This window comes from Anopheles merus, unplaced genomic scaffold, assembly GCF_017562075.2.
Source record: "Anopheles merus strain MAF unplaced genomic scaffold, AmerM5.1 LNR4000007, whole genome shotgun sequence".
Classification (NCBI taxonomy): domain Eukaryota; kingdom Metazoa; phylum Arthropoda; class Insecta; order Diptera; family Culicidae; genus Anopheles; species Anopheles merus.
Window position 1 is genome coordinate 161,977 of NW_024427587.1, and position 20,729 is coordinate 182,705.

At 37.5% G+C, this 20,729-nt stretch overlaps 3 pseudogenes; all 3 read left to right on the forward strand.

The window, feature by feature from the left end:
- The first annotated feature begins 8,846 nt into the window (after positions 1 to 8,846).
- Positions 8,847 to 8,932, forward strand: LOC121600834 (annotated as a pseudogene).
- A 5,625-nt stretch (positions 8,933 to 14,557) lies between these two features.
- LOC121600835 lies at positions 14,558 to 14,643 on the forward strand (annotated as a pseudogene).
- Positions 14,644 to 20,036: 5,393 nt separating this feature from the next.
- On the forward strand, positions 20,037 to 20,122 carry LOC121600833 (annotated as a pseudogene).
- The last annotated feature ends 607 nt before the right edge of the window (positions 20,123 to 20,729 follow it).

A 20,729-nucleotide genomic window follows, 5' to 3' on the forward strand; every position in this document is an offset into this window, starting at 1 on the left:
TTTTTTTTTTTTTTTTTTTTTTTTTTTTTTTTTTTTTTTTTTTTTTTTTTTTAATCCTTATTTCTTAAATGTACATAATCACTTAAAGCTATAAATGAAATCTAAACTAACTATATCTTGGCTCTATCCTGCAGCTAAATAATAATTTCCTAAAATTCAAACCCCGTATTCTGTATCTAAATCCTAATCTAACCTATGACCCTTGTCTATCCTACTTCTACTTCTACTTTTTTTTTTTTTTTTTTTTTAACTAAGCTTTTTCTACCAAGACTATCCTATAATTTATGTTTTCCTTGATTTCAAATCCCTAAACTACTAATTCTAATGTTTCTAAATCCTAATCTGAATATAAGAATCTTCCTTATCCTATTTCTACTCTTTTTGTTTTCCCATTTTCATTTTATGAATTAAATTTTTTTAATCTGTTGTTGTGTACTTTCTCTAATTTTTTCCCATTCCTTACTATACATGTTTGGTCGCTCGGTATTTCAACCACTTCGTATGGTCCTCTCCACAGCCCTTGCAACTTTTGCCCTACTCCTATTTGGTTATTTCTGACGAGTACCATCTCTCCCCACATAGGTTGCCATTCTATTGCGTTCTGATCGTATATTAATTTACGCTTCTCTTTTGACTTTATCAAATTTTCTCTCGCTATGAAATGTGTCTCTGCCATATTTCTTATTAACTCTTCAGAATAATCCGAGTACATCCTTTTCCTATCAATTTGTTTGTATATGGAAGTTGGTAACCTAGCTTTCCTACCAAAAACTAATTCATAGGGAGTATAACCAGTCGACGAATTAATACATGTATTGTATTGTAGGGAAAAATATGGTAAAACTTCGTCCCACACCTTATAGTTTTTACCGACGAACTGTCTTAAGTATATCTTAAGCTCCCTGTTAGCTCTTTCGACTATGTTACCTTGCGGATGGTATGCTGACGTGTTGATTTTTTTAATTTTTAATAATTTACAAGCTTCCTTCATAATCGCACTCATGAAGTTTGTTCCCTGATCAGTAACGAGTTCCACAGGAGCGCCAACAAGACAGATGACATGTTCCACAAATGCTTTAGCTACAGTTGTTGCTTCTTGATTTGCTATTGGTGTAACTATCAAATATCTTGTGAGATCATCTTGTATTACCAATCCGTACTTATTCCCCCTCTCTGATTCTGGTAGTACTACAATATCCATGTACAACTTTTCAAAAGGAAAAGTTGATGTAGTAGTAATCTGCATAGGAATTTTGTTGTATCTACCAATCTTATTTAATTGACAAGATTTGCAACTTTTTACGTAGCCCTCAATATTCCTATCCATACCAGCCCAGAAGAATAACTCCTTTATCCTTTTTTTCATTCTTTTAACACCCACGTGTCCTCCTACCGGAGAGTCATGAAATTCTTTAAGCACTGTATCTACTTCATGTTTTTCAATCTGAATTCGCTCTGTCCCCGGGTTATAATTTTGAAATTTTGATTTAAGTGTTTGTTTGTTTTTCTCCAACTTTTCTGTCCTCTTTAGTTCTTCAGTGCTTGTTTCTTTTTGTACATCTAATTTTAATAATTGTTGCCAGTGATCTTCATGTTCAGGGATGTTATTATTTTCTTCCACTTTTTCTTTTTGTTTCTTACCTTGATTAGGATTCATAAGAAGTTTCTTTTGTTGGCGTGTGAACACAGCTACCGTATTGTTTTCTTCCTCTTTTTGATTTTCACTCGATTTTAGCTCTGGAAGCCGAGATAAAAAATCGGCAACCACGTTCTCTTTCCCTTTCTTATATCGTATTTCACATTCCAATCCTTGCAAGCGCAACCTAAGTCGAGATAAAATCGGCGAGTTTTCTCTAAGGCGCCATATAGAGACTAGGGGCCTATGATCGGAATATACGATAAATTTGTTTCCATATATATAATGTTTAAAGTGTTCCATCGCCCATACTATAGCTAATAGTTCCTTTTCAATAGGGTGATACCGTTTTTCGGCTCCAACCAAGGATCTACTGGCATAAGCGATCGGACATTCTACTGTTTTTTCGTTCGATAATACTGCTCCAAGAGCATAATCGCTAGCATCTGTTGTAATTACAAAACAATCTTCAAAATTTGGTCGCACTAGAATTGGTTCAGAGATAAGTAGGTTTTTTAACGTTTTAAATGCTTCATCGCAATTTTTATCCCAAATGAATTCAGCATTTTTCTTTAAAAGCTCATGCAAAGGCTTTCTAATATCAGAAACGTTTGGTATAAATTTACCATAAAAATTTATCATTCCTAAAAACGATCGTACTTCCTTCAGGGTTTTTGGTGTATGCATGTCTAAAATTGTTTTCACATTTGCTTGTGTTGGTTTAATACCTGTTTCCTTGATAGTGTGGCCTAAATATGTTATTTCTTTGTGGAGTAATTTGCATTTTGACGGTTCTATTTTGAGATTGTGATTTCTTAAAGCATTAAACACTTTTAGTAGGTTATTGGTGTGCTCTTCTATTGAATCCCCGAACACCACAATATCATCTAAGTAAACGAAAGCTTTAATTGGTTGTATGGTGTAAATCACAGTGTTCATCAGCTTCTGAAATGTTGAAGGACTGTTTTTGAGGCCCATTGGCATTCTTAAAAATTCATAGTGCCCTTTAGCTGTAGAGAAAGCTGTTTTTGCGGCGTCTTTAAGTGCGATGGGTATTTGAAAAAATCCAGATTTCAAATCTATGGTAGAAAAAAATTTACTATTGCCAATATTATCCATGATGTCATCTATTCTGGGAATAGGATATACGAAAGGTTTAGTTATTAAATTGAGAGCACGAAAATCGACTACTATCCGATATTTTTTTTCTCCTTGATCATCCTCAGATTTTTTGGGAATGCACATGACAGGAGCATTCCATGGACTTTTACTTGGCCTTATTATTTTCTGTTTAAGCATTTCTTCTATTTGCTCTTCCATAATATTATTCAGAGCAGCTGGAAATCTGTACTGTCTTTTATATATAGGTATATTGGAATTTGTTTCAATTTCGTGCATTGCTGCTTTAGTAAATGTAAGTTTGTCCCCTGGCAAATGGAATATATCGGTGTATTTTGCAATTATTTGTTGAATGATATTTGTTTTTGTGCTATCTAAATGTGTAAAATTAATTTTCTTTACTAATTCTCTATATCTTTCTGAACCGACTAACTCTTCCTCCTTGCTCGTTTCGACCACATCACAATCAGAGAGTTGTTTCTCCATATGTGAGAGCAACTCATTTTTTTCTTGATTGTCTATCAAAGTACAATCTTCTTCATTCATACTCGCTTCCTCGCTCCCTTTTTCTTTCTCATTTTCATTTATATTCTTTTGCAAATGAATGTTTTCAAATTTTTTTCCTATTCCTAACGTGTATTTTCTTAAAAAACTAGCTCCGATTATTCCTGGAACGCTGAGTGTTTTAAGTATGTAAAATTTTATAGCATATAAAGATTTTCCAACATTTAAATTAACATAAATTGAGCCAATGGTTTCGGACAAAGTTCCATCAAACCCTGACAATGTTACTTTGTCATTGTAATTTATGGAAGAAGGCCCTAATTCTTTTGCCGATTCCCAACTCAATGCATTGAAGCAAGCTCCCGAATCAATTAAATACTTTATCATTAATTTTTTTGAGCTCTGCGATAAAATATGAACCATTAGTTTACCATCGCTAGTAAATTCTATATCCAATGATTCATATTCATTTCCACAGACATTTGGTACTTCTTCTATGTTATCCATATATTCTTCTTTAGGACTGAGCAAAAATAAATTTTTCTGTTTTTTCGGAACACTATTCATTACTGTTTCAGCACATAGTGTTCCTTGATTTAGTTTTTTGTATGTGTGTTGGAATTCAATGGTTGGTGGTAATATTGATTTTGCCCCCGTGAATTATTATTTTCATGTTGATTCTGTGGTGGTGTTTGTTGTGAAAAATGTTGTGTATAATAATTTTGTGGTTGTGTTGAATTGTGTGATGGTGTTAGTTGTGTATAATTATTATGGTAGGAACTACTATGCGGAGCAAAATATCTTCTTGGCCGAGAAAAGTTACTGTTAATGTTACGAGTATTTGTGTTATATGCCGTACTATTGTGTTGTGATTGCCAAAAACTATTTGAATTTGAAGGGTTAGTGAAATTAGTGCTATTGTTGCAGCGTCTAAAACTATTGGCACTACATTCTTCTTGCTGCAGGTTTCTTTCGTCAATCACGCCTTGTGCAGATGAGCCACTACAGTAACTGGTTTGAGGAGTATTATGCGCTTCTGAGCGATTCAACCTTGTTTCGATTTTCCGCATGTGCTCAATTTGAACCACTTCATCTTCCAAATACTCTAAAAGTTCATCGAAATCTAAGTGTTTGTTCATTCTCGCCAGTGTTTGCAGTTCCGAATTTCTCAAACCAGCTAAAAAGTGTATTTTTAGGTTTCGTATGGCGTACGAGTCCTCGGTGTTGTTTTTATCTGCATTAATTATGTTTTCTTTGAGTTTAAGAACCCTTTCTTTGAATGCGGAAAAAGCTTCATTTCCCCCTTGCTGTAGTGTTTCCACTTGTTGGAAAATGGCTTCTAAGCTCATTTTTTCTCCAAACAGCTTAATAAGGTTTGTTTTTACTTTTACCCACGATTCGTCTAATATGCGATTAAAGAAACCAGCTGCACTACCTTTTAATTTAAACATTACGGTTCGAATTAAATCTTCCTCCGATTCACCCGCTGGTATTTGTTTAGCAAAGAATTCAACTTGATAAAGAAATCCATCTAAATCATTTGCATTTCCGTTGTATTCCGGGATACATAACATTGCCCTTTCGAGTGGAAATTCATATGCCATTTTGTGGATTGTAGTGTTTAATGCACGCTCGATTTCAATACTCTGGTTGAAAAAGTCTTCCTTAAGAATTCTGAGGTGTTCCGTATAATTATATTCTTTGTGTAGACACTGATCACTATTTGTAGTTGAATTAAGATTGTGTTGCAGATTTGTTGAATGAATTTTATCCACGTTACCGTTATTGATTTTGACAGTCCTGTTTCTAAGCGCCAACACCTTAGGGTTCATTACTCTCTACGTACGCGGCTAAAATAAAATGACGGATTATGGTTGCAAAAATTTACCAACTAATTTGATTAGCCTACCGATTATGATGACTATGATTGTAATGATAGTAATAAAAATAAACTGTTGTTAACTTAGTTACACGAAAGAAAAATGATTTTTTTAATAATTAGATCATAATTAGCACTTAACACTATGACGCTGCAATTTACCTTCACCACATACTTTATACCTTTACTTTTACACTATCACTTAGAACACCAGCCAGAAATAACGTTACGTGCGCTACAAAGTAGGCGCTTTACCGCTGTCACCAGATGAAACAACTAAAGATTAATATTTTAGAGATTATAACTAACTTTATTTATTAACTTCTATTTCCCGCTACATTAATTTAACCGCCACTCTAAACACACCCGAACTACACGCAAGCCGTCACCGAAGTCCCGCTTCTCTCCGCCATCGCTTCTGTCTCCATTCTCCGATCTCTCTTCGCCGTTCACGATCTCTCTCTCCAATCGATCTGTGCCGATCGCTCTCACTTCATTATCAGCACCCGAGTCGCATTTACACGTTACGCGAATCGTAGCGACCAAGGTCGCTGCATTTGATACTGGCATTAAAGCCAAGTTTTGTTTATTCGGAATTTATCGCGATCTAGTGATTGATACCGCAGCTACATGTTGCGTATTAAATTCAAACTATGTTCCCAAGCAAGCCGTCATAGATAAAACTTATACACTAAATATTCACGGTATCAACGGAACTACTAAATCTTTAGGGTGCATTGAAACAAGCATTTATGCTTACACGCAAAATTTTCCAATCATATTCCATGTCGTAGATACACTTCCATGCCACATTGTAGGATAAATAGGAGCAAACTTTTGAGAAAACATAAAGCAAATATAAATTTTGAAAATATGAGTTTGACTTGTGATGTCAACCATAAACAAACATGTTTTATAATCCCACCCAGAACAGAATTTGTTACCTTTATCGATACTACATACACTGATACTTGTGTAGTGCTTAATGAAACAATTCAACCAAATGTGTACATAGCAAACACAATAGCGAATCCACAAAATGGTAAATTACCAATACGCATAGCAAATTTTCAAAATAAGTCAGTAACAATAACCAAACTACAACCGACTATTACACCCACTTCAGATTTCAACATCTTAGAAATTAAAACTCCGCAACATAATATTGATCATGCTAATCAAATGTTAAAGGAACTTGATTTATCACATCTACACGAAGATGAAAGAGAAGCTATTGCCAAGATTTGTCTCAAATATAATGACATATTCTGTTTGCAAAATGATAAACTAAGTACCACTAAAGTTTATGAAGTGTCGTTAAAAATAAAAAAAAATAATACTATGCCTATATATTCAAAACCATACAGGTTACCGTATGCGCAAAAAGAAGAAGTTGATAACCAAATTCGTAAAGAGTTAAAAAATAGAACAATTGAAGCCACACAGTCAGAATGGAACAGTCCAATTTTATTGGTTCCCAAAAAGGCTAATGCTGATAAAAAGAAATGGAGGCTTGTAATCGATTATCGCAAAGTAAACAGTGTATTGCAAGATGATAAATTCCCTTTACCGAATATTGACGAAGTCATAGATACTTTATCAGGATCTAAATATTTTTCACATCTAGATTTATCACAAGGGCACTATCAATGCAAATTAAAAAAAGAAGATCGACCAATTACCGCCTTTACTACCCCAACTGATCAGTACCAGATGTCAAGATTGCCAATGGGACTAAAAATAAGTCCTTCTACTTTGTCGAGAATGATGACAGTGGCAATGCCAGGCTTGGACGACGGATCGGATCTACTTGGACGACATTGTCGTATTTGGGAAAAACATGCAGGAACATAATAAAAATTTATTAGTTGTCTTTGAGCGATTACGGCAAGTGAACCTCAAATTAAACCCGGAAAAATGTCATTTTTTGAAGAAGGAATAAATATATCTGGGACATTATATTTCCGCAGAAGGGATAAAACCCGATCCCCAGTAACTGAAATGCATCAACGATTGGCAACCCCCTAAATCCTCCGATGAAGTGAAACGTTTTGTAGCCTTCGCCAATTATTATAGAAAGCACATAAAAAATTCTGCCGCTATTTGCATGCCATTAAACAGGCTAACAAGAAAAGGAATTCAGTTTGATTGGACTCCCACTTGTCATACCGCGTTTGACACACTTAATGAACATTTTGTTAATCCTCCGGTCTTAGACTTCCCTAATTTCAGTAAAAACAATACTTTTATTTTACATACCGATGCCTCTAACAGTGCAGTAGGTGCAGTACTAAGTAACCAAAACGGGAAACCCATTTCGTTTGCCAGTAAAGCCCTTAACAAAGTTGAGCTTAATTATGCAACCATAGAAAAAGAATTGTTGGCTATAGAATGATCCGTTAAACACTGTCGTCCATATCTTTATGGAAGGCATTTCAACATTTTTACTGATCATAGACCTCTAGTCTATCTCTTTACCATGAATAACCCCTCAAGCCGTTTAACCAAATTAGGCTAGCGTTGGAAGAGTATTACTGTTTGCTATAAGAAAGGGACTGAAAACAAAGGGAAAGGGAGTTTAGTTTAACACGAAAAGAGCGATTGCTGAGAAACGAATCAAGCCAACGAATGTGTGAGTCAATGAAAACATATTTGATGATAAAAACGAATGATGAAACTACAAAACAATTTAGGAAACAATTAAAAATCCTGAATGAGAAGGGAATGCAAGAAATCATCGTACTCGACGAAAAGGTCGAAGAAGTAAAAGATTGTGAAAAAGCGAAAAAGCTGGTAATAATGAACGATTTTCATACCTTACCAACGGCAGGACACGCAGGATTCCATCGGACTGTCAATACGATCAAGCAAAGGTATACGTGGCCAGGGATTGATAAAGATGTAAAAGAAATGATAGCCAAATGCAAACAATGCCAATTATCCTATAACAAATTTTACAAAATGGTTCTCCTACAGGATCCTACAGGAAGCAGTCTGATTTAAATGCTCAATTATCTGCGTCACATATTTGTCCTTATATTTTCTGAGGAAGTGTCCCAGAATCCTCTCTTATTGTAGCACGCAAACGTGAACCGCGTTTGTGAAGACTTTCACCGGCAAAATCTGGACCGGTACTCCGTTGAAGACTCTGAGCAGAAACGGCTGCTGCGAGCTGTCAAGCTCCTCAAAGCGCTGCGACTCATTGATCAGCACCGGCGCGAAATGACGCCGCAGAAGAAGCTGACGATGTTTCCGAGCCGCAGTTAGCCGACTTTGTGCAAATGTGCGACCAAACCTGCTACAATCTGCCTTATGCTATCGATGTGCGGAGCCTTATGGGAGCACTCTTATGCTTTCGATGTGATGAACAACATATTAGCAAACGTGAACCGAATGAATAACGAACGGTGTACGATGTAGTTACTGCAGCAGTGGATAGCTACGGTCTGACTTAACAATCCATCCTTGATGAACCTGGTGGCACCGGTAAGTCGTTTCTGCTCAAAACTATTCTTGCGTACATGCGACGCCAATCAAAAATTGCAATCGCAGTGGCTTCGAGTAGAATTGGTACTCGGCTGCTAACCGGGGGACGTACGCTACACTCTACATGTAAGCTATCGCTCAACCTGGACGCTAACAGTTCCTGTAACATCTGTGTACAGTCAGCACAGTCTCAATTGATGCAACAGGCTTGATCGTTTGGTTGTGTCATTTGAAAGAAGAGCAGATTACCACTCCCCCTTGACAAGGATGGAACACATACGCTGAGATCAGTGGGCACCACCACTTATCATATGGAACGAGACATCCATGAGTAGCCGCTATGCTCTTGAAGCTCAGATCAGATGGTTTAGAATGTGAACCGATTGCAGAGCGATCAACGGCTCTTTGGTATCAAACCCCGCGTCCATCGCAACGCTATACGAGACGCTCCCAAAATTCATACTACCCTAGGCCATCGTATAACCCATCATATAGAGGTAGACCCTACCAGCAGTATTATAGTAATCAAGGTTATGAAAACCAGCCACGAAATATTACAAATAACAATCAACGTGGATATAGGAGCAGAAATTATTCGAACAGCCACTTTCAACAGCGAATGCCAAACGCAACATCAACTGAGCGAAGCAATAACAACAATAGAGTGCATTTGGGAAATGCTAACAATTTGGAAGATTGTCACGATACAGTTCCAAACTCAAATGAAGAGCATGATGAAATAATTTATTTATTTCGTTAAATTACAATTTGATACTGGCATTAAAGCCAAGTTTTGTTTATTCGGAATTTATCGCGATCTAGTGATTGATACCGCAGCTACATGTTGCGTATTAAATTCAAACTATGTTCCCAAGCAAGCCGTCATAGATAAAACTTATACACTAAATATTCACGGTATCAACGGAACTACTAAATCTTTAGGGTGCATTGAAACAAGCATTTATGCTTACACGCAAAATTTTCCAATCATATTCCATGTCGTAGATACACTTCCATGCCACATTGTAGGATAAATAGGAGCAAACTTTTGAGAAAACATAAAGCAAATATAAATTTTGAAAATATGAGTTTGACTTGTGATGTCAACCATAAACAAACATGTTTTATAATCCCACCCAGAACAGAATTTGTTACCTTTATCGATACTACATACACTGATACTTGTGTAGTGCTTAATGAAACAATTCAACCAAATGTGTACATAGCAAACACAATAGCGAATCCACAAAATGGTAAATTACCAATACGCATAGCAAATTTTCAAAATAAGTCAGTAACAATAACCAAACTACAACCGACTATTACACCCACTTCAGATTTCAACATCTTAGAAATTAAAACTCCGCAACATAATATTGATCATGCTAATCAAATGTTAAAGGAACTTGATTTATCACATCTACACGAAGATGAAAGAGAAGCTATTGCCAAGATTTGTCTCAAATATAATGACATATTCTGTTTGCAAAATGATAAACTAAGTACCACTAAAGTTTATGAAGTGTCGTTAAAAATAAAAAAAATAATACTATGCCTATATATTCAAAACCATACAGGTTACCGTATGCGCAAAAAGAAGAAGTTGATAACCAAATTCGTAAAGAGTTAAAAAATAGAACAATTGAAGCCACACAGTCAGAATGGAACAGTCCAATTTTATTGGTTCCCAAAAAGGCTAATGCTGATAAAAAGAAATGGAGGCTTGTAATCGATTATCGCAAAGTAAACAGTGTATTGCAAGATGATAAATTCCCTTTACCGAATATTGACGAAGTCATAGATACTTTATCAGGATCTAAATATTTTTCACATCTAGATTTATCACAAGGGCACTATCAATGCAAATTAAAAAAAGAAGATCGACCAATTACCGCCTTTACTACCCCAACTGATCAGTACCAGATGTCAAGATTGCCAATGGGACTAAAAATAAGTCCTTCTACTTTGTCGAGAATGATGACAGTGGCAATGCCAGGCTTGGACGACGGATCGGATCTACTTGGACGACATTGTCGTATTTGGGAAAAACATGCAGGAACATAATAAAAATTTATTAGTTGTCTTTGAGCGATTACGGCACGTGAACCTCAAATTAAACCCGGAAAAATGTCATTTTTGAAGAAGGAATAAATATATCTGGGACATTATATTTCCGCAGAAGGGATAAAACCCGATCCCCAGTAACTGAAATGCATCAACGATTGGCAACCCCCTAAATCCTCCGATGAAGTGAAACGTTTTGTAGCCTTCGCAAATTATTATAGAAAGCACATAAAAAATTCTGCCGCTATTTGCATGCCATTAAACAGGCTAACAAGAAAAGGAATTCAGTTTGATTGGACTCCCACTTGTCAAACCGCGTTTGACACACTTAATGAACATTTTGTTAATCCTCCGGTCTTAGACTTCCCTAATTTCAGTAAAAACAATACTTTTATTTTACATACCGATGCCTCTAACAGTGCAGTAGGTGCAGTACTAAGTAACCAAAACGGGAAACCCATTTCGTTTGCCAGTAAAGCCCTTAACAAAGTTGAGCTTAATTATGCAACCATAGAAAAAGAATTGTTGGCTATAGAATGATCCGTTAAACACTGTCGTCCATATCTTTATGGAAGGCATTTCAACATTTTTACTGATCATAGACCTCTAGTCTATCTCTTTACCATGAATAACCCCTCAAGCCGTTTAACCAAATTTAGGCTAGCGTTGGAAGAGTATAACTTTACTGTTTGCTATAAGAAAGGGACTGAAAATGTAATAGCTGACACCTTATCAAGATTACCATTATCTGATCTAAAAACCATGAATACACAGGAAGAAATACTAATTACAACAAGGTCTAAAACTGTCAGCAACGATACATGCCCAAACAATAATAATTCAGCAGTATCTAAAGCCAATTATATTAAGCTGCAGTTTTGTAACGATGCAAAAGATCTTGTTATTTCAAAAGATAACATTATTTTGCCAAAATCTTAAACTATCGTTCACCTACGGGGTATGATAGTTAGGATTAAAGCCCATATGAAAGCACTAAAACACAAAACATTTATTTATTTTTATTTATTTATTTTACATAACTGCTGTCTGAATTGAATTCTTAACAACATACTGTAATGTGTTTGGGTGATAGTTACGGTCGCCATGTAATATGATGATCGTACACCTGTACCTCGAGTACCGTCGCGGTAGGTGAGTGTTTTGCTGACATGTATCGATGTAGAATCATATTTTGTTCGAAGCGGACTTTTCAACACTTGATCGTCCAGGCGATCATAGAAACTCTTTAAGAGGTTTCCCTTACTGGAAACGTTGGAGTTTAGAAGCCTTACCTTGGGTAGGGGGACATAACTAAACTCTTGAAATAAGTTGGAAAGCGAAGGTTTTGGGCAGCGTAATGTCCTATCCTGGATGTCCGAACGAATCTCGCTTGCCATGATCGGAGTTGGTTTTATTTATACTCAAAAGAAGTTAAGGGTTTCTCACATTTGGTTCCGGATTGTATGTTGGAAAGTTATTGTTTTCACTCAGCTAGTTACGTTTGTCTTTTGTTGACAAGAACGATGGTTCTTGTCACTAAGTTCCTGTTTTGGGTTTAATGCATATACTGTTCCTGCTTTGGGTTACATACTGTTCCTGTTTATGTTGTGCGTTTCGGTTGTTTTTGATAAGTGTGTCACGTCTGTTATTTGTTTGAATGGACGGCCTAAACTCTTCCGGTTGCGATGCTATGGTATGATCTGATTTACTGAATGTGTTATTATTATTATTATTATTTGCAGGGATGAAAGAATGATATGTGAATCCACAGCATTAGATATGAGCGAGGCAACAAACATTATTTGGGAAATGTGACGGCGTTTCTCCAATGAGTCCAGACCCAACAGCTGGCATCTTTGCTCATAGTCCGGTAGGGTTACTGACGTGAAGCCGGGCATTTTGCTGACAATATACCGAGTAAATGATCTCTGCACTCTTTCTATGCGGTCAATCGATGTAAATGAGGTGGGACACCAAACAACAACACAGTATTCCAAAATCGGTCTTACTAACGAACAATATAACGCTTTTAAACACAGAGGGAGGTTAGGAGCCGGTCTCGTAGTACAGTCGTCAACTCGTACGACTTCACAACATGCCCGTCATGGGTTCAAGCCCCAAATGGACCGTGCCGCCATACGTAGGACTGACTATCCTGCTATGGGGGGATCAATAAGTCACTGAAAGCCAAACCCACAAGTAGTGTGGTACAGGCAGGCCTGGACCGGCAACGGTTGTTGAGCCAAAAGAAGAAGAAGAAGAAGAAACACAGAGGGTCGGTTATGCGGATTGAAAAACGTTTTATCATACCGATTGTTTTACGAGCCTTATTAACGGTAACGTCAATGTGATCGAGGAATGATAACCTGCTATCGAAAGTTACACCAAGATCTTTTACCGAGAGTACACGATTTATTGTTATACCCTCGAAGTTATAAGCAGTCGTAACGGGACAACGTGAACGATTGAAGGACATGACATGACATTTTTCGGGGCATAGAACTAGCTGGTTCGATGAGCACCATGATGCAAATCGGTTGAGGGTGTTTTGGAGCGATACGCAGTCACCAACAGACGATATAGATTTAAAAATCTTTAGGTCATCTGCATAACAAAGAAAACAATCGTGTGGAATGACTGAGTTAACATCATTAATAAATAAAACGAACAATAAAGGACTCAACACGCTACCTTGAGGCACTCCCGATTTGAATAAAAAGGATTTGGAAAAACAGGAGTTTAGTTTAACACGAAAAGAGCGATTGCTGAGAAACGAATCAAGCCAACGAATGTGTGAGTCAATGAAAACATATTTGATGATAAAACGAATGATGAAACTACAAAACAATTTAGGAAACAATTAAAAATCCTGAATGAGAAGGGAATGCAAGAAATCATCGTACTCGACGAAAAGGTCGAAGAAGTAAAAGATTGTGAAAAAGCGAAAAAGCTGGTAATAATGAACGATTTTCATACCTTACCAACGGCAGGACACGCAGGATTCCATCGGACTGTCAATACGATCAAGCAAAGGTATACGTTGCCAGGGATTGATAAAGATGTAAAAGAAATGATAGCCAAATGCAAACAATGCCAATTATCCTATAACAAATTTTACAAAATGGTTCTCCTACAGGATCCTACAGGAAGCAGTCTGATTTAAAATGCTCAATTATCTGCGTCACATATTTGTCCTTATATTTTCTGAGGAAGTGTCCCAGAATCCTCTCTTATTGTAGCACGCAAACGTGAACCGCGTTTGTGAAGACTTTCACCGGCAAAATCTGGACCGGTACTCCGTTGAAGACTCTGAGCAGAAACGGCTGCTGCGAGCTGTCAAGCTCCTCAAAGCGCTGCGACTCATTGATCAGCACCGGCGCGAAATGACGCCGCAGAAGAAGCTGACGATGTTTCCGAGCCGCAGTTAGCCGACTTTGTGCAAATGTGCGACCAAACCTGCTACAATCTGCCTTATGCTATCGATGTGCGGAGCCTTATGGGAGCACTCTTATGCTTTCGATGTGATGAACAACATATTAGCAAACGTGAACCGAATGAATAACGAACGGTGTACGATGTAGTTACTGCAGCAGTGGATAGCTACGGTCTGACTTAACAATCCATCCTTGATGAACCTGGTGGCACCGGTAAGTCGTTTCTGCTCAAAACTATTCTTGCGTACATGCGACGCCAATCAAAAATTGCAATCGCAGTGGCTTCGAGTAGAATTGGTACTCTGCTGCTAACCGGGGGACGTACGCTACACTCTACATGTAAGCTATCGCTCAACCTGGACGCTAACAGTTCCTGTAACATCTGTGTACAGTCAGCACAGTCTCAATTGATGCAACAGGCTTGATCGTTTGGTTGTGTCATTTGAAAGAAGAGCAGATTACCACTCCCCCTTGACAAGGATGGAACACATACGCTGAGATCAGTGGGCACCACCACTTATCATATGGAACGAGACATCCATGAGTAGCCGCTATGCTCTTGAAGCTCAGATCAGATGGTTTAGAATGTGAACCGATTGCAGAGCGATCAACGGCTCTTTGGTATCAAACCCGCGTCCATCGCAACGCTATACGAGACGCTCCCAAAATTCATACTACCCTAGGCCATCGTATAACCATCATATAGAGGTAGACCCTACCAGCAGTATTATAGTAATCAAGGTTATGAAAACCAGCCACGAAATATTACAAATAACAATCAACGTGGATATAGGAGCAGAAATTATTCGAACAGCCACTTTCAACAGCGAATGCCAAACGCAACATCAACTGAGCGAAGCAATAACAACAATAGAGTGCATTTGGGAAATGCTAACAATTTGGAAGATTGTCACGATACAGTTCCAAACTCAAATGAAGAGCATGATGAAATAATTTATTTATTTCGTTAAATTACAATTTGATACTGGCATTAAAGCCAAGTTTTGTTTATTCGGAATTTATCGCGATCTAGTGATTGATACCGCAGCTACATGTTGCGTATTAAATTCAAACTATGTTCCCAAGCAAGCCGTCATAGATAAAACTTATACACTAAATATTCACGGTATCAACGGAACTACTAAATCTTTAGGGTGCATTGAAACAAGCATTTATGCTTACACGCAAAATTTTCCAATCATATTCCATGTCGTAGATACACTTCCATGCCACATTGTAGGATAAATAGGAGCAAACTTTTTGAGAAAACATAAAGCAAATATAAATTTTGAAAATATGAGTTTGACTTGTTATGTCAACCATAAACAAACATGTTTTATAATCCCACCCAGAACAGAATTTGTTACCTTTATCGATACTACATACACTGATACTTGTGTAGTGCTTAATGAAACAATTCAACCAAATGTGTACATAACAAACACAATAGCGAATCCACAAAATGGTAAATTACCAATACGCATAGCAAATTTTCAAAATAAGTCAGTAACAATAACCAAACTACAACCGACTATTACACCCACTTCAGATTTCAACATCTTAGAAATTAAAACTCCGCAACATAATATTGATCATGCTAATCAAATGTTAAAGGAACTTGATTTATCACATCTACACGAAGATGAAAGAGAAGCTATTGCCAAGATTTGTCTCAAATATAATGACATATTCTGTTTGCAAAATGATAAACTAAGTACCACTAAAGTTTATGAAGTGTCGTTAAAAATAAAAAAAATAATACTATGCCTATATATTCAAAACCATACAGGTTACCGTATGCGCAAAAAGAAGAAGTTGATAACCAAATTCGTAAAGAGTTAAAAAATAGAACAATTGAAGCCACACAGTCAGAATGGAACAGTCCAATTTTATTGGTTCCCAAAAAGGCTAATGCTGATAAAAAGAAATGGAGGCTTGTAATCGATTATCGCAAAGTAAACAGTGTATTGCAAGATGATAAATTCCCTTTACCGAATATTGACGAAGTCATAGATACTTTATCAGGATCTAAATATTTTTCACATCTAGATTTATCACAAGGGCACTATCAATGCAAATTAAAAAAAGAAGATCGACCAATTACCGCCTTTACTACCCCAACTGATCAGTACCAGATGTCAAGATTGCCAATGGGACTAAAAATAAGTCCTTCTACTTTGTCGAGAATGATGACAGTGGCAATGCCAGGCTTGGACGACGGATCGGATCTACTTGGACGACATTGTCGTATTTGGGAAAAACATGCAGGAACATAATAAAAATTTATTAGTTGTCTTTGAGCGATTACGGCAAGTGAACCTCAAATTAAACCCGGAAAAATGTCATTTTTTGAAGAAGGAATAAATATATCTGGGACATTATATTTCCGCAGAAGGGATAAAACCCGATCCCCAGTAACTGAAATGCATCAACGATTGGCAACCCCCTAAATCCTCCGATGAAGTGAAACGTTTTGTAGCCTTCGCAAATTATTATAGAAAGCACATAAAAAATTCTGCCGCTATTTGCATGCCATTAAACAGGCTAACAAGAAAAGGAATTCAGTTTGATTGGACTCCCACTTGTCAAACCGCGTTTGACACACTTAATGAACATTTTGTTAATCCTCCGGTCTTAGACTTCCCTAATTTCAGTAAAAACAATACTTTTATTTTACATACCGATGCCTCTAACAGTGCAGTAGGTGCAGTACTAAGTAACCAAAACGGGAAACCCATTTCGTTTGCCAGTAAAGCCCTTAACAAAGTTGAGCTTAATTATGCAACCATAGAAAAAGAATTGTTGGCTATATAATGATCCGTTAAACACTGTCGTCCATATCTTTATGGAAGGCATTTCAACATTTTTACTGATCATAGACCTCTAGTCTATCTCTTTACCATGAATAACCCCTCAAGCCGTTTAACCAAATTTAGGCTAGCGTTGGAAGAGTATAACTTTACTGTTTGCTATAAGAAAGGGACTGAAAATGTAATAGCTGACACCTTATCAAGATTACCATTATCTGATCTAAAAACCATGAATACACAGGAAGAATACTAATTACAACAAGGTCTAAAACTGTCAGCAACGATACATGCCCAAACAATAATAATTCAGCAGTATCTAAAGCCAATTATATTAAGCTGCAGTTTTGTAACGATGCAAAAGATCTTGTTATTTCAAAAGATAACATTATTTTGCCAAAATCTTAAACTATCGTTCACCTACGGGGTATGATAGTTAGGATTAAAGCCCATATGAAAGCACTAAAACACAAAACATTTATTTATTTTTATTTATTTATTTTACATAACTGCTGTCTGAATTGAATTCTTAACAACATACTGTAATGTGTTTGGGTGATAGTTACGGTCGCCATGTAATATGATGATCGTACACCTGTACCTCGAGTACCGTCGCGGTAGGTGAGTGTTTTGCTGACATGTATCGATGTAGAATCATATTTTGTTCGAAGCGGACTTTTCAACACTTGATCGTCCAGGCGATCATAGAAACTCTTTAAGAGGTTTCCTTACTGGAAACGTTGGAGTTTAGAAGCCTTACCTTGGGTAGGGGGACATAACTAAACTCTTGAAATAAGTTGGAAAGCGAAGGTTTTGGGCAGCGTAATGTCCTATCCTGGATGTCCGAACGAATCTCGCTTGCCATGATCGGAGTTGGTTTTATTTATACTCAAAAGAAGTTAAGGGTTTCTCACATTTGGTTCCGGATTGTATGTTGGAAAGTTATTGTTTTCACTCAGCTAGTTACGTTTGTCTTTTGTTGACAAGAACGATGGTTCTTGTCACTAAGTTCCTGTTTTGGGTTTAATGCATATACTGTTCCTGCTTTGGGTTACATACTGTTCCTGTTTATGTTGTGCGTTTCGGTTGTTTTTGATAAGTGTGTCACGTCTGTTATTTGTTTGAATGGACGGCCTAAACTCTTCCGGTTGCGATGCTATGGTATGATCTGATTTACTGAATGTGTTATTATTATTATTATTATTTGCAGGGATGAAAGAATGATATGTGAATCCACAGCATTAGATATGAGCGAGGCAACAAACATTATTTGGGAAATGTGACGGCGTTTCTCCAATGAGTCCAGACCCAACAGCTGGCATCTTTGCTCATAGTCCGGTAGGGTATCTGACGTGAAGCCGGGCATTTTGCTGACAATATACCGAGTAAATGATCTCTGCACTCTTTCTATGCGGTCAATCGATGTAAATGAGGTGGGACACCAAACAACAACACAGTATTCCAAAATCGGTCTTACTAACGAACAATATAACGCTTTTAAACACAGAGGGTCGGTTATGCGGATTGAAAAACGTTTTATCATACCGATTGTTTTACGAGCCTTATTAACGGTAACGTCAATGTGATCGAGGAATGATAACCTGCTATCGAAAGTTACACCAAGATCTTTTACCGAGAGTACACGATTTATTGTTATACCCTCGAAGTTATAAGCAGTCGTAACGGGACAACGTGAACGATTGAAGGACATGACATGACATTTTTCGGGGCATAGAACTAGCTGGTTCGATGAGCACCATGATGCAAATCGGTTGAGGGTGTTTTGGAGCGATACGCAGTCACCAACAGACGATATAGATTTAAAAATCTTTAGGTCATCTGCATAACAAAGAAAACAATCGTGTGGAATGACTGAGTTAACATCATTAATAAATAAAACGAACAATAAAGGACTCAACACGCTACCTTGAGGCACTCCCGATTTGAATAAAAGGATTTGGAAAAACAGGAGTTTAGTTTAACACGAAAAGAGCGATTGCTGAGAAACGAATCAAGCCAACGAATGTGTGAGTCAATGAAAACATATTTGATGATAAAAACGAATGATGATGAAACTACAAAACAATTTAGGAAACAATTAAAAATCCTGAATGAGAAGGGAATGCAAGAAATCATCGTACTCGACGAAAAGGTCGAAGAAGTAAAAGATTGTGAAAAAGCGAAAAAGCTGGTAATAATGAACGATTTTCATACCTTACCAACGGCAGGACACGCAGGATTCCATCGGACTGTCAATACGATCAAGCAAAGGTATACGTGGCCAGGGATTGATAAAGATGTAAAAGAAATGATAGCCAAATGCAAACAATGCCAATTATCCTATAACAAATTTTACAAAATGGTTCTCCTACAGGATCCTACAGGAAGCAGTCTGATTTAAAATGCTCAATTATCTGCGTCACATATTTGTCCTTATATTTTCTGAGGAAGTGTCCCAGAATCCTCTCTTATTGTAGCACGCAAACGTGAACCGCGTTTGTGAAGACTTTCACCGGCAAAATCTGGACCGGTACTCCGTTGAAGACTCTGAGCAGAAACGGCTGCTGCGAGCTGTCAAGCTCCTCAAAGCGCTGCGACTCATTGATCAGCACCGGCGCGAAATGACGCCGCAGAAGAAGCTGACGATGTTTCCGAGCCGCAGTTAGCCGACTTTGTGCAAATGTGCGACCAAACCTGCTACAATCTGCCTTATGCTATCGATGTGCGGAGCCTTATGGGAGCACTCTTATGCTTTCGATGTGATGAACAACATATTAGCAAACGTGAACCGAATGAATAACGAACGGTGTACGATGTAGTTACTGCAGCAGTGGATAGCTACGGTCTGACTTAACAATCCATCCTTGATGAACCTGGTGGCACCGGTAAGTCGTTTCTGCTCAAAACTATTCTTGCGTACATGCGACGCCAATCAAAAATTGCAATCGCAGTGGCTTCGAGTAGAATTGGTACTCTGCTGCTAACCGGGGGACGTACGCTACACTCTACTTGTAAGCTATCGCTCAACCTGGACGCTAACAGTTCCTGTAACATCTGTGTACAGTCAGCACAGTCTCAATTGATGCAACAGGCTTGATCGTTTGGTTGTGTCATTTGAAAGAAGAGCAGATTACCACTCCCCCTTGACAAGGATGGAACACATACGCTGAGATCAGTGGGCACCACCACTTATCATATGGAACGAGACATCCATGAGTAGCCGCTATGCTCTTGAAGCTCGCGCCCTCGATCACGGCTTGCAGGACGTTATGAGAAATCGCCAAACGTTCGGTGATAAGGTGATGCTGCTATGTGGTGACTTTCGACAGATACCAACGTCTAGGTTCTGCAGCAGTGCACCCGGTAGAGCATGCTGTGGGGCAAATTTAGGGTATTGCTCAAGGTATTCAAGATGCTGAAGAGCGGAAAGCGTTCGCAGAATTGCTGTTCCTCATCGGCGAGAGTTACATACGGCAACAATGTGAATTTGATGAATAAATTATTTATTCCAAGAGGTACACCATCCACAATTAAATTGATAGAATTTTAAATAATAGAAAATTAAGAAATCATAGTTCTATATACTGCAATGTATGTTGTAAATACTATAAGCATACAAAGCAAATCTTTTACAAAGAATCCAAAAACAAAATGGTTGATTGAAGTGCAATTCTCATATGCCCCATAAAAAACGTTACGTAGCCCTGTAATCGGGCCATTTTAACTAGTATAAATCAAATAAGACACCAAAAATACCACTAAAAATAACAAATACCGCAAAAACAAGTATGGAGTTGTTC